General features: G+C 51.7%; 1 protein-coding gene across 1 annotated transcript in view; it reads left to right on the forward strand.

The window, feature by feature from the left end:
- The first annotated feature begins 4,407 nt into the window (after window positions 1-4,407).
- DISP3 (dispatched RND transporter family member 3) overlaps window positions 4,408-23,599 on the forward strand; it is a 56,640-nt gene continuing 37,448 nt past the window's right edge. The window contains exon 1 of the mRNA XM_053577229.1: window positions 4,408-4,855. The gene's annotated coding sequence lies outside the window, so the exon portion shown is untranslated. The remainder of the gene's footprint in view (window positions 4,856-23,599) is intronic.

Raw genomic sequence — 23,599 nt, forward strand, 5'->3', positions numbered from 1 at the left:
TATCACCTTTCCCTAGAATTCTCTCTTTTCTTGAGTTATTTAACCTTCTATTCTCTGCTCCATCAGCTCGCACTTCGCTCCTAAACAGAGCTTCAGGAGGAGGGATCTGGGGAAAAGGAGGATGATGTTTTAGAAAAGCTCAGGATTGGAAGCTGGGAGGTCTGGGGTCCAATCGAAGCTTCTCCACCAACTTGTTATGTGACTTCAAGTTGGAAATTCATTCACCATCCATGAATTTTGGCAAGTTTCTCGAGGTTGCTTTTGTTTTAGAAAGAGTCTCACTCTGTTGCCCTGGGTTGAGTGCCATGGTGTCGTAGCTCATAGCTACCTCAAACTCTTGGGCTTAGGCAATCACCTTGCCCAAGTTCTCCCAAGTACTGGGACTACAGACATGAACCACTACACCTGGCTGGTTTTTGTATTTTTGGTAGGGACAGGGTCTTGCTTTTGCTTGGGCTGGTTTTGAACTCCTGAGCTCAGGTGATTCACCCACCTCCGCTTCCCAGATTACAGGTGTGAGCCACTGCACCCGGCCTTTTTTTGTTTTAAAATAGGATCTTGCTCTATTGCCTAGGCTTGAGTACAGTGGCATCACCATAGCTCACCACAACCTTAACTCTTGGGTTCAAGTGATCCTCCTGCCTCAGCCTCACGAGTAGCTAGGACTATATGTGCACATCACCATGCCTGGATAATTTATCTATGTTTTGTAAAGACAGTGTCTTTCTATGTTGCTCAGGCTGGCCTCAAACTCCTGACTTTAAGTGATCCTCCTGCCTTAGCTTCCCAAAGTGCTAGGATTACAGGTATGAGCCACCAGAGCTCTTTTGCAACCATTATGTCACATGAAGTGCAACCAACCCTGAAAATTACAGTAACAGGGATTGACCATTCTATCATATATCTCCTTAACTCTATATAGGACTAATTATCAAAGTGTTGCCTATTAAATCTGTGTTCCACCTCAACAGAAGATAATTGCAGGCAGATTAGTGGCAGAAGTCATTATTAATCCCTTATTGCAGATGAAGAAACAGAGAAATAAAATGACTTGTCCAAGGTCATACTAATAAAAGACATACACACACCCAGTTTCTTAAATCTAGAGTTCTCTCCAGCATCCCTCAGTTCACCTGACTCTGTCCAATGGCTTCCTGGGGAACGTGAGAGTGGAGGCGGGGGTTGAGCGCTCCAAAGTCAGTGTGTGTTGGCAGACTGAAGAGGGCATTACTTATAAATGTATTTATTCTACTCTCTGCTGCTGGGGCAATGTCTTAATATCATATTTTTTAAAGATAAACACTCCCAACTCTCCACATATGCTCAAACCTCAGCTGCTCAACCATCTGGTGGGAGGACTTGATTTGCACACAATCCCCCTCCCCTAGTGGAGGAGTGAGAAGGGAGAGGTATTATGGTCAACTTTTGCCCAGCAGGTGGTAATAATGTGAAGAAGAAAGTGCTAATATTTATTCAACACTTAATATCTGCCATGCATTGTGCTAAATGCTATTTTTGCAGAGAGATGATCTCATTTAGCAAACTCTTTATAACCACTGCAATGAGATAAATGTTTTTGCCTTCCCCATTCTGTAGATGAGACAACTGGGGCTCAGCAAGGTGAAATGACTTTCCCAAGGTCACATAGTTGATAAAGGGTGGAACAGAGATAAGGCTTTACTGGGAGGGTTGAATCAGAAGCTAAGCTCAGAGGCCCTGCTTCAGACACAGTTGGAGAGAAAATAGGAATAAAAATAAAGGGACAGGAACTGAGGACAAAGCATCCCTTTATAGCTCATACCCCTTATAAATGAAGGCTTTTCAATTAGTCGTGAAGACAGAGTATAAGGGAAGCAGCTTATCGGCACCAAGAGGCATTTAAATCAGATCGAGGAAGGGCCGCCCTGGAATGGGCAGCCAGAGGGGAAGCAGAGTTCATCCTCTGCAGCCTTTCAGCTGGGTGGATCATTTGTCCACTAGAGTCATCTTTGATGCTCACCTGGAGGTAAGGGAGGCTTCAGGGAGGTACCCTGAGGTTGGGCAGGGCTGTCTGAGTCCAGCATCCTCAGGTGCCTGTTATCAGGCTTCCTGAAGGCAGAGGAGGAGAAGGGAGTCTGAGGATGAGCCCCAGGAGGAGGGTTCTCATGACTTTCTACACCCGCGCCAGCTCTGCTGCCACCACCAGTTCCCCTTTATGGCAGGCATATTTCAAAGGCCTGGTTCCATTTGCATTTTTAAAACCCCACTGATAGCCGGGAAAATTGCATCCTTCCAGTGTTCCTGGGTACCACACTCCCCACCTCCTCCCTCACTTCACAGCCCTCAGCCTCTGCACCCTCTCCTTGCAGGAGATCCCCATCGAGGGCAGAGAGCCCAGCCTCACCAGTGATCAGCTGGAGGTCCTGAGAAGCTAGGGAGGGGTCTGAGGAGGGTGTGGATCAGCATGAAGCTGGGACCCTTTTGAAGGTGGTGAGAATTTCAGCAGGGACTTAATCAAATCCACTAAAAATACTTTGAAGGGCTGTAGCTCCAGGCATGGGCTGAGGGTGGCCCAGCATCGTGGGAGCACCAATGGGATGCCCTGTGGATTTCTAAGACTGAGAGGAACAGTACTGAGGTCTTGGAGAACTTTGAGGAGGCTCCTGGAAGCAGCCTTAAAACAAACTGAAAAGAATCAGGCCATTCACCCAGCAAAGAAAATCCTTTCCTCTCAGCTGGGCTTGGGAACACACTTTGTGTCTCCCTATTGCTCCCTTAAAAACAAGTCTTTTCCTTGTTCTCCCTCCTCCCACCCTCTCCCATGGCTCCTTGTTCTCTGCCTTCCCTCTGGGATATGGCAATGGGACTGGAAGTTTGCAGGGCTGTGCTGGGTCTGTTCCTCTGTGCTCTTAGGTCAGATCTGGGGCAGCAACACACACACCCTCCACTGCTTGGGAGAGGTCTCCTGTCTCTCTCTCTCCTCCTCACAGCTGAGAGTGGCCCCCAACTCTAATGTGGTCAAGGCCAGTGGTATCACTGGGAGTCCTCTGACAGTCCTGGGCAGCCTGGCAAAGGTTTCCCTGAGATCCTGAGCACATGGGAAGTGAGTGCTGGGGCAGGCACACTGGGTTGGGTCATTTGCTTCTGCATAGATGAGCTCTCAGGTGTGCAGGGTCATAAATACCAATGTGTCCAGTTGGCAGCCTGCCAGTGGGTACCGTTCCCCGGGACTACACACCACAGAGATCAAGGAGGGAAGCAACAGAACAGGAGCACCACTCAGCACCCTGAAGTTAGAGATGTCTCTGACTCAGTTTTCCTCTTAAAAAAAATAAGGGCGTGGGTGGCGCCTGTGGCTCAGTAGGTAGGGCACTGGCCCCATATACCGAGGGTGGCGGGTTCAAACCCGGCTTGGGCCAAACTGCAACAAAAAAATAGCCGGGCGTTGTGGGGGGCGCCTGTAGTCCCAGCTACTCGGGAGGCTGAGGCAAGAGAATCAGCTAAGCCCAAGAGCTGGAGATTGCTGTAAGCTATGATGCCACTGCACTCTACCCAGGGTGACAAACTGACACTCTGTCTCTAACAACAACAAAATAATAATAATAAGGGCGTGTGGGGGCTGATGTGGGTTGAGCACCTGTGTGTTCAGGGAGAGGTGGTGGGGCTTGTCATGTTTCACTTTCTAACTCTCTGGTATTCTTACCTTTCCCATGAGCTGGAAGCTTCCTGAAGGCAGGGCTGTGTCTCACCCATCTCTATCTTCCCAGTCCCTCATCAGCACACACTGTGAAGATGCACGCTAAAGTCGTGGCTGATCCTTCACACAGAAGTGGCAATGGCCTGTCTTCTTTCTGGCTTTCCTCACTAACACGCCAGATCTTGCAACTGGGGCTGGCAGCTGGTCCTCCTTTGAGGAGTCCTCCTTTGTGCTCCCTGAGTGATACCAAAGCCGATGCCCTTTGAGCCCTGATGGATAGAAATGGGGCGAGCCCCTTTCTCCTTGTGGCCCTCCGCCCAGGGTGTCAGGCAGACAGTGCGCTGGAGCTGGAGGAATGCCCGGTCCCAGGGGCTGGCACAGCTCCGGATTCTGGCGCCAGAGAGGTGAATAAAGAAGGAACGAGAAAGGGACGGCGCCAGGAGCCTGGGTTTGGCAGCTCCCTACCGAGAGCACCTGGGGATGCCCTCGAGCGTCCAGGAGGCTGGTGACCTGCCAAGGCTTGGCGGACCGACCCGGGAGGCACAGGAGCGCGGGCCGGGGAGACTCCGGAACCCAGGAAACTCGGGGGGCGGGGCCAGGGGCCTGGCCCGGGCCGCTTGCAGAGGCGGGGACAGACCCCCAGGGGTCGCTGCGCCGCGCGCTGCCCCCGCCCGCCGGCGTAGCAGCCCGGCTGTACCACCGCGCAGATCCCGAAGGGGCAGCGGCGGCTTCGGCCGCGCCTGGCGGCGGGCTCCGGACACAACGGCGAGCAGCGGAGCGCAGGCCCTCACCGGCCATGGACACAGGGACCCGCGGCGCGGGTCAGAGGTGCCAGTGGCGGGAGGGGGCGGCGCGGCTCCAGAGCCTGCCCTGGACACCCCCACAGCCGGTGGTAGAAGCCGGGACCCAAACAAAGGCGGGCGGCGAATAAAAGGCAGCGGCGGCGCTGAGTGCTCAGGGTTTCCAGCCTGGGACCGGAATCCGCTCGGACCTGTCTGGGGTCGGTACGCCCGGGAGCGGAGCGAAGTCCAGCCTCCTACAGCTCCGAGGAGCTTCCCTCTGTGACTCGGGTGAGGGGACAAGTCTGCGAGGCGTGGTAGCCGCAGCCCCCCGCCCCTCCGGCGTGCCCCTTCCCGCGCCTGCGGTTCAGCCCAGCTCAGCTCAGCTCCGCCGGCCGAGGTGAGTGCGACGGCCGCGGGGCGCCATCCGGTCTCCAGGCTCTGGGCGTTACTCAGAGGAGGGGACCAGTCCTCCGCGCCGCCCGCATCCCAGCCTGCGCGGGGCTGCGCGTGAAGTTATCCCGCTCTGCGGCCAGCCCGGGAGGCGGGCTTCGGAGACCCCCGGGAAAGCCAGAACCCAGAGCTTGCCCCCCGCAGCCCGGCCCCAGCTCCGCGCCAACTCCCAGCAGGGCCGGAGCAGCTTTGATCCGTCTGGGTCTGGGTGAGTTTGATGTCCAGAAACGGCGAGGCTACTGACCTCTGGCCCTCTGCTCGTCCCCGCGGGTGGATGCTTGGTTCCATAAAAGTTGAGCGTCAGTCTGAAGCCGTTTCTGGATCGGGCTCTTGGCCAGGCTAGAGCGGAGGCAGGGGACAGGGAAAGGTTAACTACGCCCTCTTCATCCACCCCCCCTACCTTAGCGCACTTTTGCTCTCGGCGGGACATTTCTCGAGTTCTGGGGCCCAATTAACCTGCTGCAGGTCCGGCCGGGCTCATGGGGACTTTGGAGTGGGCCAGGCAGGCGATGGAAGCCTAACACGAGAGGGTCCCAGGGCTCGGCAGAGAACGCGGAGGATGGAGGTGGGGTGGTGTCCTAGAGGGTTGAGGAATATTCCCTGCGAGCAGCCCCAGTCCCGTGAGCCAACCCCACCTCTGGGAGAACTTTTCCCAACTCCCCAGGGAGGCTCGCAGCTGGGCTGGAAGGTCCCTCCTTGGGGGCTTTCTCTCCTCTGCCCCTCTGGGCACCCGCTGCCAGCTTTCCGCTGGGTACGGGTCGGTCCACGGCCCGGGTCAGCACCGCGGACAGCGCCTCGGGGCGGCCTTGGAGATCCACGAAGCCCGCGCACGCTATGAACCCTCCCGTGCACACTCACCCATCCACGCTCACGCACACGTATCTATAGACCACTCGAAAACAGTCCACACACATATTCATAGCTCATTTGCGCAAACACACACACCCACAGTCCACAGGCGCACACAATCTGCACACAATTCACGCACACGTGGGCAAACACAGATCCCTCGCAAGCCCCAGTCTGTGGACCTGGGCAGCATCTTCACTCTGGGCTGGCACTTGAGGCTGCTGTCTCTGGACATACTGACTAAGCCCTACGCTCCAGAGACTACCACCTTGTGCTCACGCTGGTGCCCAGTGACTCACAAAGCGACTCTGGCGCGCGCGCTCACACACACACACACACACAATTCTGCTCTTAAGGGGGAAGCATGGGAGACGCAGAGCAGATGACACCACCCCATCTCCTCCACACCTCCCACTAGAACCCAGACATCTGCCAAGGGAGGGAGGAAGCCTTGGTTCAGTGGAAGCTCTGGGCAGAAGCCCAGTGTGGGCAGGTACCTTGCAGAATCTTGGTTTTAAACTCAAGGTCCATTTTGCTCAACTCTGCACTCCAGTGCCTACTCCCCTTCCTCTAACCTTATTCCAGACGCATCTTGTGCAGTCAAGGTCCACATTCTTTGCTTGCACTGTATGTTTCCCTGCTCTGTTCTCACCCCCAGGTTCATCTTTCACGATGACTTTCTTTTTTGGTCTTTCTAGTCATCCTTTCCAGCCACCTTCGCTTCTCTCCCCAACTTTCCTTAGCCTGGGTCTGACCCAGTCTTTGCACTGATAGAGGCACAGCTGTTCCTTAGCGGGAGCTGACTCCCTTCTCTCAGACTTGCCTTCTGAACCGCAGATTCCATGCCCTCATTAGTCTCTCTTTGGAACTCTAACTCTCCCCCCCAATCCCCTGTAGCCTCAGCAGCTTTTCCCCCCTTCCCTGGGAAATTTTCTAGGGCCATATGTCCCAGAGCCCCTATAGTCTCTCCAAGGAGCCAAGAATCCACAGAGATTTGGCTTTTGAAGAATCATGTGCCCACGCTCTGGCTTGCCCTTTGACACCTCTCCGCTTTTAAAATCCAGAACTTGTTTGAAGAAGGAGGGAGCCCTAGCGTGGAGCACTGGGCTGGAAATGAGAAGACCTGGATCTTGGTCTCACTTTGACCACAGGCTTCCAGTGTGCCCTTAGGCAAATTTATTCCTTTCTCTGCATTTCAGGCTTCCTCTCTGTAAAAGTACAAGCCTGGTTGAGGTGACATTTAGGATCACTTTTTGGCCCTCATAATCTACAACATTGGTTCTCTAGTGAGTCTCTTGAGTATGGATGAGATTGAGAATCATAGTTCTAATATGAGATTATGGTACCTTTCCCTTTCCTTACAACACCCACCACTGGTAAAGTCAGCCTTTCCCTCAAGTGTTTAAATGGTTTCCTTATTGGGGCCAGAGATGTTAAGTAATTTTCTTGAGGCCACACTGCTGAAGTGTCATCTTCATTGGACAGGGATTGATTCTACTGTCATAGCATCTCTGTGTATCACTGGTTCTGCTAGCAGGTGCTTAGCGAATGAATGAATAGAAGTCTGGAAACTTAAACATGAATCTCCTGATCCCCACATGCTTGGAATTATGGCTTAAACCCCTTCCTTTGATAGTTTAGACATATTTTTCTCATCTCCCCATCCTCTTCCCTTAATTCTCCTGGTCTTTCAAAGGCAGATGGAATTGTTCGCATTAAGATCTTTCTCCCAAGAGGCAGCCTCTGGGCTGGTTGTAGAGGGCCCCAGGGAAGGGATGGTTACCCCAGCCAAGTAGCCTGCCTATGGACAGTTGGTTGCTGACCAAGATCTGAGGCTGGGAGAGAAGACAGCCACTACTACCATTTGGCAGAAGGAACTTCTTCTCCCAGCCCTATGAGTTGTGGACTGCAAAAATAGCCTTTATAAGTGAGCAAAGTGAGCTGCTGAGAGATGAGATTGTTTCCCTAAGGGCAATCAGCCAGGCCACTGTCAGTCATTAAAGTAGGCACCCAAAAAAGGCAGAGGGTGGTGGCAGCCAGTGATTGATAATTACAATACCATTGGTGTCAATAATGATAGCATTATTATAATTGGGAGTTCAATGATTAGCCTCTTTGGTTCCCTTTGTCTTCTTTGAAATTGTTTTCCCACCTAAACCCGTCTTGTACTCCCCCCTCTCAAATATAAAGAAACTGGGATGGCAAGGCAGGGGTGTTCAATTGTCCATCAGTCCTAGTCAAGGAAGGGGGCTTGTCATCTGAAATCATCCACCTCTCTGCCCATCCTCTCCCCACCCTAGCATCTTTCCTGCCAAATGAGTCAGGAGAGGTGTCAAAGTCTGTCAAAACACCCTTCCAAGCTGGATTCCAAAGCGCCAAAGCCCAGGGAAAATAAATAAAGAGAGCAGTGTCAGCCTGAAATAGAAACATGCACCAACTCACAAATATGCATGTTTTCCAAAAGTCGCATTTCACAGCCAGACAGTGCAGCTCACGCTCTAGCTGCTCGACAAAGGCCAGAGGTATGGATGCTGTTGGACTGGTCCAGGGATGGTGGCAGAGCCTCCCCCAGCGAACTCACTCCCTGCCTTGCCATGAGGAGACCAGACGGCTGCATGCTGCTCTGCACCAGCTGGAAAGTATATGGGTTGGGAGGATTGCGATGAATATGCGTCTCCGTGTTAGTCAAAGCTCTTCGGAAACAGGCACCAGGCAAGGCTGGTGGCCTTGGGTCCTCTACCTTACAAAGGGAGGTTGGTGATAACAATATCAAAAATAATAGCTGCCATTTGTTGATACTATGTTTCCCAAGTACTGAGCATTTACACAGACTATCTCACTTAAGCCTTGCAACCATCTGAGGGCATATGAATTGACCTTTTCACTTAATATATGGGAAAAGCAAAGTTCAGGGAAGTGAAGAGATCTGCCTAAGGTTACACAGCTAGAGGAGGTCAAGTTGGGATCAGATTTTGATCTGAATGAATCAGAAGCCCTCCTTTTGCCCAGTAGCTTGCATTATTGTTTCTGGTTTTTTAATTGTTCACGCACTCACTCAATCAGTCAATCCATACATCCATACATCCATACATAATACTCAGGAAACCCATTTATGTGCTAGCTTTCCAAAGAACATAACTTCCTCTGCTGGAAGGGCCAGGAGTCACTTGAGTTTATCACTCAGTAGCTTGGGCTGGGTACCCAAAGCTTTTGGACTGTGTCTATGCTGGGGCTGAGTCCCCAATCGTGCCTCTGTCCCCAACCACCAGAGCCCAGAAGGGACTCATGCAGGAGCCCCACTATGAAGCTTGGACACCTTAACTCTGTAAGAGGTCAGGGCAGTAAGAGGCCTCTGCAGATGGGGAAGTTACTTCAGAGAGGGCAAGTGAGTTGCCCAGCATCACACAGCAGTTGGTGGCCGAGCTTCTGTCTCAGAATCCCAGGCCAGGGTGCTTCCATGCAGCCAGGCTGGCTTCCTTGAGCGTATGAGAAGTGTCCAGGCAGTGCCAGCTTAGGAGTCTGAACCCATACAGGCGGTAAGCCTAATAACTCCCTTCCAAGTGCAATGCCGCTTCCATTCACTGCTCAAGTCCTTTCTCCTGCATCCACTTTTTTTTTTTTTTTTTTGAGACAGAGTCTCACTGTGTCACCTTTGGTGGAGTGCCATGGCATCACAGCTCACAGCAACCTCAAACTCCTGGGCTTCAGCAATTCTCTTGCCTCAGCCTCCCAAATAGCTGGGACCACAGGTACCCGCCACAACGCCCGGCTATTTTGTTGTTGTTGTCATTATTGTTTAGCAGGCCCTGTCCAGGTTCGAACCCACCAGTCCCAGTGCATGTGGCCAGCGCCCTAACCACTGAGCTATGGGCGCCGAGCCCCCTGCATCCACTTTGACATCACTCCTGACCCTGCTGAGCTTCCCCAGCTCCCCGCCTAATGGTCATCTTGAACAACAATGGCAAATGCAGAACATTAGCCATGTGCCAGGCACTGTGCTAAATGCTTTTCATATATTAACTGCTGTAATCCCCACAACCAGCCTAGAGGGAGGTGTTCTTAGTTTGTTTCACAATAGAAATCCCTGAGGTTAGAGAGGTTGAGTCACCTGCTCAAGGTCACATAGCTAATAAAGTGGCAGGTGGGGCCCAGCAGAGCTCCTGCTAGCTGGCTTGCTCTGGGGGTGAGGAAGGGGAAGGCTTGGAACCAGTGCCAGAGGGGAGGAGAAGCTGATGGGCAGCGGCAGGCTATTTATATTATACCTCCAGGCTGGTCACGCTTGCTGGCATGTGTACCAGCAGAGGCTGTGTCTCTGCCAAATCCTGGAAGGAAGAAGCCCAGTGCAGCATCCTGGGACCAGCCCCTGGAAGATACTAGCAAAGCACAGGGTCTGGGTATGTTTCTCTCAGAACTCAGGGAAGAGCAGCCACCAGAGAGGGCCCAGTTGCCTGCAGAACTCCTGGCATGCCCCTAATCCTGGCATCTTGCTTCCTCCCATTTGTTCCTCCCTCTGAAGGAACCAGACGGGGAACTTGGCAGTTTGGAAATGGCCATTGAGTGGCAGGTTATAGTCAAGCTGTACACAGTGAGCTTGACAATTGGGAACTAGGTAAGGGGGTAAGGACAATGGGAGGATTGGCTGGGATTTAGGTGCCAGCAGATGCCATCCAGGGACCTTATGGGGGTACTTGGAACCAGGAGTGATGTCCTGGGAAACAATGTCCAGAGGCTTAAACCTTCTCCACCAGAAAAGGCCTTCTCTTTACTCCCCCTCCTACACACATTTGCCTGAGCTGTCCTACTCCGAGCTGGGTGCTGGGTGTGCAGACATGACACGGTCTCTGCCTCTGCTCTGTAGAGTTCCCCCTGGCACCTCTTGTCCTGGGAGCAGAGGAGATAGGTTAGTGATAGCTCACTCAGTCCCCCACTGGAAGTAGAAAAGGGCCCTGGGGCTGAAAGGACATGATCCTGGCAAGTGGTCATTCCAGGGGCAGGAGGGAAGTTTCCCATGGGTAGTGCTCCCAGCACAACTGGGCACTCTCCCCAGTTCAATGTCTTGGTGGGAAGGGGTTAGGTGAGGAAGACTCTTGCCCACCCAGCCATCTGCTTGGGGCCTCCAACACCTGGGTGACATGTCCTTTGCCAAGCCTTGTTCATGGAGGAGACAGGAATGCCAGCTGGAAGCCATCCCTGCCTTGAAGGAGCACGTGATGATCTCATCTCTGAGGAAGGTGGCTTAAATGGGGCTCAGGTTTGGGAAGGTTGTGGCAAACTGATGTTCCTGGGAGGTCTGGGAAGAAGTAGGTGTCTCTCCCACCCTGTGACTGGATTGACCTTGGCACTGTCCTGGAGGATGTCTCCTGTCCTTCACTGGGGAGTTCTGAGGGGCAATCACACCAGCGCTAATGATAATAAGTCAACATATTTTTAATGTTTACCACCAGCCAGGCACGGGGCTTAGAACTTTTTAGGTATTATCTCATTTCATCCTCATACCTGCCCAGCAAGGGGGATGGCACCATTATCTCCATTTTAAGGATGAGAAATGTGAAGCACAGAGAAAGTAAGCAGCTTACTAATAAGCAATGGGGACTGTACCCAAACCCAGCCAGCTGACCACAGGCATCACGAGCACAGATACTGTGCAGTGAGTAAGGCCTGCACTTTGGCCTTTGTGTTAACTGGATTTGGGTCTTTGAGGAGGAGTCTGATTGAAGCCAGTGTACCCTTTGGATCCTTCAGCAATCTGGGTAATTTGCACATACAGGCTCGGCTGTGTTCCAATTGTTGGGGTGACTTGTGTTGACCATTTACTTCTTAGCTGCCAAGCCACCTCCGAACAGATCACTTTTTGGATGTCCAGATGTGGGCAGCATCTGGCAGACTGGCAAGATGTTGCTGGCTCTCATCCAGCTGTTTCCTCCTTTCTTTCCATGTAGACACAGCTGGGACTTGCCTCCCTCCGGACACAATTGTATGTGGGCAATTTCTGGTTGAAAAGTATTCGCTGTTTTGTTTTTTTAAGTATCATCTTGTGGCTTCACAAAGGCAAGATGTTGGTTTTGGTTCCTTCCTGCAGTCCAGATCTGAGAGGCATGAGGCTAAGTTAAAGAGAAATCAGGCTTTGGAAAAAGTGACAGCCGCTGAAGAGGAAAACCCCTCCTTCCCTTCCTTAGCCAGCGAAGCTGGGAGAGGCTGGAAGAGCGTATGCAGGCAGTTAACGCTGCACGTTCCCTACACGGGTTCCTGACTTTCTGACCTGGTGTTCCGGAGACTTTGAGCAGATGATCCCAGAATAACAGAGCCAGGAATTTGTGATGAATGGGGACCTGTCAGCCAGGAGGCATTCTTGAGCATTAATGAGCATGAGAATAGATCTGGGGTGAGAAGGTTCATGCAGCCTTTGGGAGGAAAGGAGTTCAAGACATCTCAAAGTTAAGATCATGATGATTTAACAGAAAGTTCTTTTTTATAGATAGTGAGCACTGACTAGTGAATGAAGTAAGGCAATGAATGAATGAATGAATTGGTAAATACATGAATTAGTGAATGGAGCCGATATACTCGGACAGTCGGGGCTTTGATATGGCAGGGCCTATCCTAAGTACTGACAAAAAGAAGGGTCATTTTCTTGTCCCCACCCCCCAAATTTGAAAGAATGTTCCCCATCTCAGGAAAAGCTGAGGAGCTGCCCTGCTCTTTGGGGAGGCCTCTGGGTCAGAAAAGCTTGGGCAGTGGGAGCTTCAGCTCTGGATTAGGGAGGGCCCTGCACATATCCCCTTCTGGGGTGAGGGAGCAGTTGTGGCAGCTGCCACCACTGCTTAGAGGTTGCTCCAGTGCTCAGAGCATAGGTGTACAGGGAAATGCTTGGGGGAGAGGAGGCAGCTGCCCTCTGCACCGTGTCCCATGGCTGGGACAGAGTTTGAGTAAGAATCAGTTGTTTCATTACTGCTTCCACCAACCTGAAAGAGTAAGTAGGCTACTTCTCCCTCTGCAGATTTACCTTGAAGCATCCCTAGACTTTCCCTGTCCAGCCAGCTCCCTTTGCTCCAGAGTAATGAGGGACCCAGGGTTGGGGAGAGGTGGTCTGAGTCCCTGAGGCTTGTCCGCTCACTGCACCCCCTTCCCCCTTCATTCTGCAGGACCCACTGGTTGTGGGGCTCCTCTGGCTCCTGACTGTGGCATGGATGGGGACCCAGGAGGCTGAAAGTTGAAAGAGGAATCTACAGCCCCCCTCCCCTTCCCAGCTGACCCCTGGTCCTAAGCCACCCTCACCTTCTTTCCTTATGCCCGACCCTTTCAGAACTCCAAATGACAGAATTGAGAGGTACCTGGAAGCTCATTGAGTCCAGCCCTCCCCTTTGACTCAAGGGGAAACTGAGGCCCAGAGAGGAGGAGAGGCTTGCCCAAGTTCAAAAGGAAATAGGAGACCCAGCCTCATTACTGTGGAAGGACTGGTGTGTGTGGTGGGGGTGGGGGGCGGTGTACCACTAGACTTTGGATAGCACTTCCCTAGGAAGCAGGGTGGGGAGCAGGGAAGGGGCCTGGGATTCTTGAGCCCAGGTAGCTTCACTGGGTCTCTCCTAGCCCCTGGGGCTGGGAGCAGCAGTACTTAGTTCCTGGGCTGAGAACCTCCCAAGCATTTGAGGAGAAAGGCAGGGGATTTGGGGGAGCATTTGAGGATCTGCGCTCCCTCCTGGGCCCTTTGCTCCCGTTGTTCGGCACCGGACCCGACTCTAGAGGCAGCTGTGTGGTCATGGACAGTGGCTTGAGGTCAAGGGTCAGTGTCAGAGCCTCTGACTTGAGCCCACTTCTTGGACTGACACTTCTCTTCATTGTATGTGCCTGAGCTGTCACTCGACAAGGAAGCCAGGGACCTTCCCCAAGAGCCACAGAACTGTGCAGGCACTGCAGGTGCGAGTCCCCCTGGATGGGGAAGCTCAGTGTCAGTTCCTGATTATTTCCACCCTCCTCCCTTTCATGGGACTCACTGTCCCAGCATGCTGTACCTAGACTTGGGCCTGAATAGCTCAGGGGCAGGCACTGTATGTGTGTATGTATGTGAGTGTGTACACCCAGTTGGACTCAGAGTTTCACACATGTAAGACTCAAATAAAACCCACTACAGTGAGAAGAGTACTGAGCTTAGCAGAAATCAAGTTCAAGTAAGTCCTTCACTTCTATAGCCTCAGTTTTCTTGTTTGCAAATTGGAAATAATTCGTCAGAGGAGAAAACCTGCAGGGAACTGATCTGCAAGCTTGGTGTTGCTGCACAGATCCAATATCATCCAGCCCCCATCAGAGGGTGAAGGACAGGAGGAGAAGTGGCTCCGGCACTGGGACACAAGGGCCGCCACCCCAACCATCTCCTTGCTGTTCCTGTTCCAACAATTGCTGGCTTCTCAGCTCTCCAGAAGCCCACACAGCAAGCAGGGGGTGGAGGAGCCCCCAGTCCTTAGAGGGAAAGAGATTTGCCCTGAGGATTTCACTTCCTTTCTAGGCAGTGAGGCTAAGGGTACAGCCCCCATCCCAGAGCTCCATCCCAGACCAGTCAGTCATTAGGGCACTTTGCCTTTGTATCCTGTAGCTTCCAATTTACCTTTTACATTCTAGCTTCTCTCTGGGTGGTGTGGGGCTCAGAGGAATTTTGCAGCATCCCTGGTACCATAGTCTGAGTGTGCTGGGATTGGGCAGGGGGTAGCCTCCAACGCCATCCCCAGAGCTAGGAACCGACAGGTGGCACCCAGCGCGTGGCAATTCAGCTGTTCCTCCCTGTTGGCCTGATTCCTATGAGTGTCCCCTCTAGTTATTCCATAGCCTCTGAGTAGAAGAGAAGAGACCCTCCCCATAATCCAACTCCCCTTGCTGTGCCTCCCCCAAGGAGATAGCAGCTAAGAGTCAGAGGCAAAGGGTTTAGAGAACATCTCTTCCCACCAGAGATGTTAAGTGTCCTTATTCTAGGTCACACAGCAGGCCCAGGTAGCAGGTAGGTCCCTACTCCCATCCCCTGCTGTTTCTTCCTGCAGCTCCCTACCCTCCACCAGCCCCTGAACTTGAACTTGCAGGAAGAGCCTGATATGAAATGCTGGGGAGTTGTTTTACATATCTGCTAATCAGGTCTCAGAGAGAAAAGAGCCCTGAGCTTATCAGCCAAGAAGGAATCCAATTTGGGTTTTATGGATGTGGTTATTGGTCATATATTGTGGGGATCTCTTTGTTGTTTATTAACCTAGCAGGCTTGGGGCTGGAGAGTTAGACTGAGCGCTGGGCCCAGTGGGTCCTCGGGCTCGGCAGCTGCAGTCTCCAGCCTCTCACAGGTTGGGCAGGGCTGGTGCATGGGCCAGGCAGGCCAAGGCCTTCAGTGAGTGCAGTGAACATTTCTGGGAACCTTCTCACCCTTCAGGACAACGGCATCTGGGAGCCTGGTTAAATTCCCCGCATTCTGTAAGTGTTGCTGGTTTTATTAAGCTTTTATTGTCTTTGTCTCAGTGGTGCAAGGCTGCTTCATGGGCTGTGGGACCCAGGGCTGAGGGGTGTAGGTGGTGAGGCCTTAGTTGTGGGTAGATGTGGGGATGGTAGAGGGGCCCGAGTGGGCCCTGCATGGAATTCCTTTGAGCTGCAGAGTACGGTGGCTCTGATTACCCCTCCAGTGCCACCCCACCTGCAAGCAGCCTTTTAGGGTACAGATTGGATCAAAGATGACATAGTTAATAAAGCACCTAGCATATGACATACAGTAGTGCTCAGTGAATGATAAACTTGCAAGGGGCCTGGAAGATAGTAAGCCCTTGGCCTTCTGTTTCCTTACTGCCGGGGCCCGCCAAGAAGAAGCATTTGGCATATTGGCCTATTTATGTCTCCCTCTCCAGTCAGTCCTGTTCCTAGCCCAAATGCCATCATGTCTTCTCTTCCTGTGGCTGGAGGAAGAGACATTCTGAGGAGTAAACCTTGGCCTGAGATCCAACCGCCTGAGTCCATCCCCAGGGCACAGGTGTGCCTCAGCAGTGGGGGTGGAGTGGCAGGCCACCTGTGGAGAAAGCTAGGGGACTTGGGGAGCTGAAGAATGGTCCTGGAGCACCTGCCTCAGAATCACCTAGAGCAGCGGTTCTCAACCTTCCTAATGCCACGACCCTTTAATACAGTTCCTCATGTTGTGGTGACCCCTAACCCTAAAATTATTTTCGTTGCTACTTCATAACTGTAATTGTGTTACTGTTATGAATCATAACGTAAATATCTGATGTGCAGGATGTATTTAGGCAACCCTTGTGAAAGGGTTGTTTGACCCCCAAAGGGGTCGCGACCCACAGTTTGAGAACTGCTGACCTAGAGAGATGTTTAAATACAGATTCCTGGGTTCACCTCCTCAGTGTCTGATCCTGGAGTTTGCATACTAACAAGTCTGACTCACACAAAAGTCCCAGGACCTCTGGCAGAGAAGAAGAAAGTCTGCCCCACTGGCTTTAGACCTGCCCATGGCTGGGGCTCCTGCCTCTGAGTTCACAGTAATCATACTGGTTGCTGTGATTCAGCAAAGGGGGCAGCGCCACCACCCCCACTTTATAGATGAGGAAACTACCACTTGCCCGGGGTGCCTGGCTGGTGGCAGAGCCAGGGTGCGAATCCAGGGGTAGCAGACTGAACGGTCCGTGCTAGTTTCCCCCATGCCCTCAAATCAGGCCCAGATTGCTCTCAGAGTCTGTTTCCCTCTTAGGGTTGGGGGGACCAGTTCTGTCCCAGCCCACTGGAGAGAGGACCCGGAACAGGGAAAGGGACACTGGCTGTTGTACCCGTTAATGCTGGATTCCTCTGGTGTTGGCCAGAATATTTCCTCGGGTGATATATTGACCCGAACAAAGCTTGTTTGCCTGATATATATTGAGCTGTTGGGTTTACGAGTCAGCGCCCTCAGTTTCCTCAGCAGCTGTCAGCTTGGGAAGGCCAGCCGTCCTTCATCCTTTCCATCTCTGCAGCCCGCTCTCCTCTGAGAAATGGGGGGCTTGACAGGCTCACCACGTAGCCCCCACCCAATTGCTTTTCCTCCTCCACCCCCACCTAGGCTCCCATAAATAAGCCCACCTTTTCTTTGAGAGAGGAATGGTCACATGCATCCCTTTGAATTTCCTGGCAGCTAATTGAGCCAACAAGGACTGGGTCTCTTGGAGGGGGCAGCAGGTGTGATGGGGCAGGAGCAGGTGCTTAATTTAGTCACAGCCACAAAGCCATCCTCCCTGGGGCTGGGGCAGGGAGGATGAGGTGGCAGAGTTAGGATCTTCTTTGTGGGGAGAAGAGCTCGCACAAGTATGGAAAGTCGCCCAGCCACACCCCTTCCTCTGTGGATTTGGAGGGCACCCCTGGCACTGCCGCCATTTTCTTTCTTTCTTTCTTTCTTTTTGTAGAGACAGAGGCTCACTTTATAGCCCTCAGTAGAGTGCCGTGGCCTCACACAGCTCACAGCAACCTCCAACTCCTGGGCTTCAGCGATTCTCTTGCCTCAGCCTCCCGAGTAGCTGGGACTACAGGCGCCCGCCACAACGCCCGGCTATTTTTTGGTTGCAGTTCAGCCGGGGCCGGGTTTGAACCCACCACCCTTGGTATATGGGGCCGGCGCCTTACCGACTAAGCCACAGGCACTGCCCCATTTTCTTTAGAGATTCTGTGTAGACTTGGGATTTCTTGAGAGAAGACTCTGGGAGGTCCCTAGTACCCAGCTGCCAGGATGAGGCTTTCTACCTCACCCCCTCTGGGATGCTCCTTGCCCCATGTTATTAACCAGGGTTCCCCAGAGACAAAAACCAATAGGATATACACACGCACACGCAGACAAAGACATTTATTGCAAGGAATTGGCTTATGTGATTATGGAAGCAGAAAAATCCCAATGTCTGCAGGGGCAAGTTGGAGGCCCCAGAGAGCCCATGGTGTCTGTAGCTCCACACAGCATCTGAGAACCAGGGAGGCGCGTGGTGTAAGTTCCAGCCCAGAAGTTGGCAGGCTCCTGACCCAAGAGACAGTGTCTCAAGCTTGAGTCTGATGGCCAGAAAAGACCAACGTCCAAGCCCCTGCAGTCAGGAGAGAGGTCTCTCTTGCTTGGCTTTTTTATTCTGTCCAGGTCTCAGGCCTGCCCACCATAGGGAGGGCATCTGCTGTACTCAGTCTATTGATGCCAATGCTAACCCCATCCAGAAACATCCTCACAGACACACCCAGAATCTGGTTTGGCCAAATGTCTCTGGGCACTCCATGGCCCAATCAAGGTGATACGTAAAAGTAACTGTCATAACCATATCCTGTTGAAGGAGGTGGAGACTTTCTTTATACCATGCCCTGAGTTGTCACCTACCAAAAGTAGAATTGCCAAGATCAGACGGGGGCATTTCAGGTCTTATGGGGATGGTGCAAACTTGCTCAAAGCCATTGGGGGTTTCTGTAGTGGGAGCTGACCTCTTGGCTCCTTGGCTCTTAAGGGACACACAGGCTGCCTGAAATGGCAACAAGAGCCCAAGCTTTGGGATCAGCAGACCCAAGGTTCAAATTCTAGTTCTGATCCTTATTTGCTGTGTGACCACCAGGTAGCATTTAACCTCTCTGATTCTGATTTTTCTTCTGTAAAATGGGGATGGCCCTAATGCCTTCCTTGCAGAGCTGATGTGAGGATGACAGAAGATACATAAGGGGACCTGGTCAATGCAAACTATCTTAACAGGTGTCAGAGTTTCTGCCTCGAGTTAGTTGGGTGATTGGCTCCATCCCACGTGCAGGAGTTTGCCGCAGTTTTACCACCATATGTCCAGTGCTTCTCCAGCCCTCCAGCCTGAGATGGAGTATCCAGCTCTTGGGAAGGATTTAGGGTTCTGGATGACAGGCACATAGCCAAGGCCTCTGGAGAGTGACTGATTCTCAGAAGTAAGAGAATCTTACTTAGGGCTTAGGACAGTGGTGTCTAGGGGGCACCAAGGCCTCTGCTTTTCTTTCCTCCCGTCTCTATTCGTTTTGAACTTCTGCCTAAATCTCTTGACCGAAGGGTAAGAGAATCAAAGACCTGAAGTATTCAAGGACCAGAGCTGAACCAGGAAGGCAAAACACCCCAAGTCAGGAAGAAAAAGCTGATTAGCTCCTAATTGCCGTTAAACTATATATACATATATGTATTTTAAGTCAAATCTGCATGTCTAATGTGATTTTTTGATTACATTTTAATAGTCTGGCTGGGATGGTGGGATGAAGAAGGAAGGGTTCTGCCAGCTTTTGCCAGAGGACAGAAGCTATAAACAGGGCCTCAAGGGCCTCAGCCCTGGGAGCCCTGTTGCTCTGGAGAACAGTGATGCCTGCAGGGGGCTGGGGGTGTCTTTGAGGCAACATCACCTCCCACCAAAACCCCATTCTATCCAGATGGGGAAGTCCATCTGGCTGGTGACTTGAAGAATGTCTTTTCTCTTCGGTTTTAAAAATAGCTTTCCTATTTTGGCTCACTGGGTCCACCTGCCATCTTCTCCAGGTCTGGTTGTTCCCTGGGCCTGCCAAAACTCCCCCCAGAATCTGGTGATGAAGCAGAATGAAAGCTTTGAGCCCAGAGTTCTGGTCCTGCCACTGAAAAAATGACCCTGGGTGATCCCTTCTCTTCTTTGGGTGTCAGTTTACTTACCAGCAAGAGGAAGGTATAGGACTAGGCGTGCGCTGAGGTCCATTCTGGGTCTGAGGGGCCATAATAATCTACTTTCTGCTCATTTAAAGACCCTCTCTGTCCATCTCAGGGAATAGGCAATACCACATACATTCACCCACTGGGCATTTGCTACCTCCCTATGTGCCAAGGTCCCTCTGCTTTCTTACAGGGATTTCTCCTGCTGCAACTTAAGCCAACTCTCCCTGATCTCCACCCTCGGGGGACAGGGCACTCCCCATTACCTAGTATAGTAACTCCTCAAGGATTTGAAGGCTGTTAGAAAAATCTTTTCCCCAAATATATACACACATTCTATTTTTAAATAACATTTATTTCTGAATCTAAAAGTAAGGCTATACCTGATATTTGCAGAAAAATTGTAAACAGGTAAGTATAAAGGAGAAAATAAAAAGTCACCTATAATCCTCCCAAATGGATACTGCTATTAATTTTTTTTAATATTATATATACTCAAAAAATTTTTTCTGTTATAAAATTGGGATTTTGCTGCAGATGTGGCTTTGGGTTGCTCCAAGCCTGGCCTTGAAACCAGCTCATGTTCTTCCTTTGAGGCTCCCTAAGATCTGCTCTTCCCTTTTACGCAGCTGCCCCAGTTGCCTTTCCCAAGAGGAGGAGGACCTTGTTCTGTGTATGTGTGAACACATTGGTTAATGGGCCACTGGGAGACCCAGGGGTTAAATTTTGACCACTTCCGAGTGTGCTTGTGTGAAGGAGAACACTCCCAGGGCACCACAAGGGCATGATCACAGGACTCCTTTGGGCTCTTTGTCTGTGTCAATGGTGGGGACTGTGGGAGCCACCTTTGGTTCTTTTCCATGGAGCAGCTGGAGCTCCTCACTAAGCTAATCAATTCCCATCATTTAAGAAAGGAAAACAAATTACAATTTGCTGTGAATGGGCCTTGGGGGAGGCTACCAGCTGAGACCCCCACCCACCAGCGAGGCCTCAGTGTGGGGGAGGGTCTTGGATGGTGCCCACCCTCCTTGGTCCACAAACTGAGAGGTGGGAATGCCTGGCTGCCTAGGGCTTCTTGGAAACTCCAGGCCTGTCATAGCTGGAAGAATTGGGTCTTAGCCACCCTGTTTCTAGAGGAGAGACAGGACAAGACCTACTCAGGGCCACACAGAAAGATGGTGGCTAAGCCAGACCTGGAGACATGTTGGTTGACCACCGGTCTGGTGTGATTTCCCACATGGCAGCTTTTCATTTCAGGGGTGGGCTGAGAAGGCAGGTACAGGCTTGGCAAGGGGGCGTGATATACCAAGAACCCATTAAATCCACTTCCTGCCTTTTCCATTTTATAGTCTTCCAGATCCTTCCAAACCCAGAAGAATTTATCTTCTCTGTCTTATGCTTATGTTGCTTGGTATCTGATTGTTCTTTCTGTCCAGGGGGAGGTTTCATTGAATACCTAACCCAACCCCTTCAGAGACCCCTTTTGCTTCATTTGGTGAATATCTGCTAAGTACTTCTCCACCTTCCTCACCCTCAGGGTATTTTAGGCCATGGGAACCCAGCTGGGAACATGAAAGCCAAGTCCCTCTCCCTTGGGGCTCCTGTTTCCCAGGCTGTGGGGCTCCCACTGGGAGATGCAGTGGCTGGGCCTAATTCTCTGGTCACTTAAATCCAGCAAATGCTGCTGCAGGGCATGGAGTCACAGACCTAGAGCAGGGCCCTGTTGTAATTGTTCCAGTTGTTAGTGCCACGTAACAAAACATCCCCAAGCGTGGAGACGTGCAAGGACCACTGGCTCACACTCAGGACAGGGCACAGGATAGGTGAATTAGCTCTACTCCATAGTATCTGGGCCATAGCTGGGAAGACTTGAAGGCTGGGGGGTAGTTACTCAATGAGTGGGGGATGGGATTATCTGGAAGCAGCTTCAGTTAAGTGTTCACATTGCGTGCTGGCTGATGTTGGCTCACTGTCTGCAGAGCTAGTCTGGGCTTTCTTACAGTATGGCATGCCAGAAGTGTCCCAAGAGAGCCAGGTGGAAGCTTCTTTTCCCTTTGTTATGTAGCCTCACAGGGCAGAGAGCACCATAGTTACCAGCCTACCCAGACTCAAGGGGAAGGAAGGCACACATTCCTTCCCTGATGGGAAGAGTGTCAAAGTCGTATCATGAAATATACATGTGAAGTGGCAAATATTGTTGCAGCCATCTTTGGAAAATACAACCTGCTACATGAGCTTGTTAGGAGTTCCCAGCCCTTGGGGGGAAGTACAGCATAAAAGAATATAGCCATCATTTCCCAAGCACTCATACCTACCAAGCTCTAATCAGTCTGTGGTGTACATAATCTTTCCAACAACCTCGGTGGTCAGCACTGTTATCCCCATTCTGCAGATGGGAATACTGAGGCTGAGAAAGTCCTAAATCATACAGTTGGCATTTGCACCCAAGTCTATCTGCCTCCAAAGCCAAACCTCATAACACTCTACTGTGTTGCCTCTCCCTTTCTGCCCCTCAGTAATTTTTAATCCCAGAAAAAATGTGGTAGGAGTGGCGAGAAGCTTAGATAGGCAGCTAGGGGTTCAGAACTGGGATGGCTTCTTGGCAGAAGACACATGAGCAAGGCCTTGAAAGATGAGTTGGATTTGGACACCTGAGGAAGGGAGTGGCATTCCCGGTGAATAGCAATGAGATGGAGGGACTCTCAAGACACTCAGGGAGTGTTGCTGTGACTCAGAATCATAGCCTTTAACATCCTCCCCACACACACCCCTACCCACTGTAAACCACACTCCCCACAAGGCAGGCTGGGGCAGGGGAAACAGGGATGGGATTAGTCCCCCCAAAAGTGCAAACATGGCCCCTGCCCCTCTCTACCCCTTTCCCATCAGCTTCCTTCCTCTAAGGCCAGGAATGGGGCAGAGGCTGCCACACACCTGCACCTCCACGTGCAGACTTCATTTTCACTTTGGATGGGATGAGTCTGAGCTGCCTTCAGTGTGAATACAAATTGGACCTGAGAACGGTAACTATCCCCTTTCTTCTCGGCATGCTGGGAGGCTCAGGTGAGGGCATCACAAATGGGAAGTTTAATTATCTCTTCAACAGGAACAGTTCCTGCCTCTCCCAGACCTCTCCCTTGAAAGTCTTCTGCGGTGCACCGCTCCTTCCCACCCACACTCTGCAGACCCCTCCCAGGTCACTCTTTCTGTTTCTCTCCTCTTTTGTTTCCCTATTTGCATCTCCCTGCCCCCCCATCATTCCATTCTCCCTGTCTCTTTCCTCTTTCCTTCTGTCTCTGTCTTAGATCTGTCCCGAGGCTGTCTCAGTTTCCCTCTTTTCCCTTGCCTCCTCTTCTTCACTTTCTCTGGACTGGCAGCAGCCCTCTCTCTTCCTGGACAGACCATCTAATTGAAACGGGGCACTCCAGAGAATGTTAATAGGAAGGCAGCATTAATTAGCCAGTTTCAGCATAATTAGCTTCCTCCTCTCATTGCCTGACATCTAACTGAATGAGTCTCTCTCCATCCAGAGGGCAGGCAGGACAAGGAACAGGCCATGCCTGGGATGCCGGAAGGCCTCTTGCCTTTGGGCCACCCCACTGGAGTCCTTGGCTGCCAAGCTCTGCCCTCTCCTGCCAGGCACTCCTGCTGCTGAGCTCAAGTCTCAGGGAGGCAGATGCCTGGCCCCTGCCTGTGCCCAAAGGTTTGATGTTGCTAGAGCTGCATATTAAGTGGTCTGAGCTTGACAAACAGTGGCTGCAGCTGTAGCATCCCAGAGAAGGGGGTGGGGAGCTATTGAGGTTCTCCAGAAGAGTTATGACAGGCACCCAACCCTGGCACAGCACTATGGGCAATGGCTGAGCATGTTGCAGTCCCCAGAGGGGAGGAAAGAAACCTACTTATGTGACAGATAATAACTGTGTAATGTACTACACAGACTGCAGAATACTTCCACCCTTGACCCCTCAGTCAGGCCAGGCAGAAATGGCCACCTCCATTTTATAGATGAGGACTCTGAAATTAAGAGAAGCTCACTGCCTTGCCAATGTTCACCCTGCCAGGACCCAAACCAGGGTCTATCTGATTCTCCAGGTCATGTTTTTTCCCTTGTACCCTTATGCTTCCTGAAGATACTTTACAACTGATCATTAAGTAAGAGTGGCTGCAGAGGGGCCACATCTTACATTGACCTTGAGTTCT

This window comes from Nycticebus coucang, chromosome 22, assembly GCF_027406575.1.
Source record: "Nycticebus coucang isolate mNycCou1 chromosome 22, mNycCou1.pri, whole genome shotgun sequence".
Taxonomy (NCBI): Eukaryota; Metazoa; Chordata; class Mammalia; order Primates; family Lorisidae; genus Nycticebus; species Nycticebus coucang.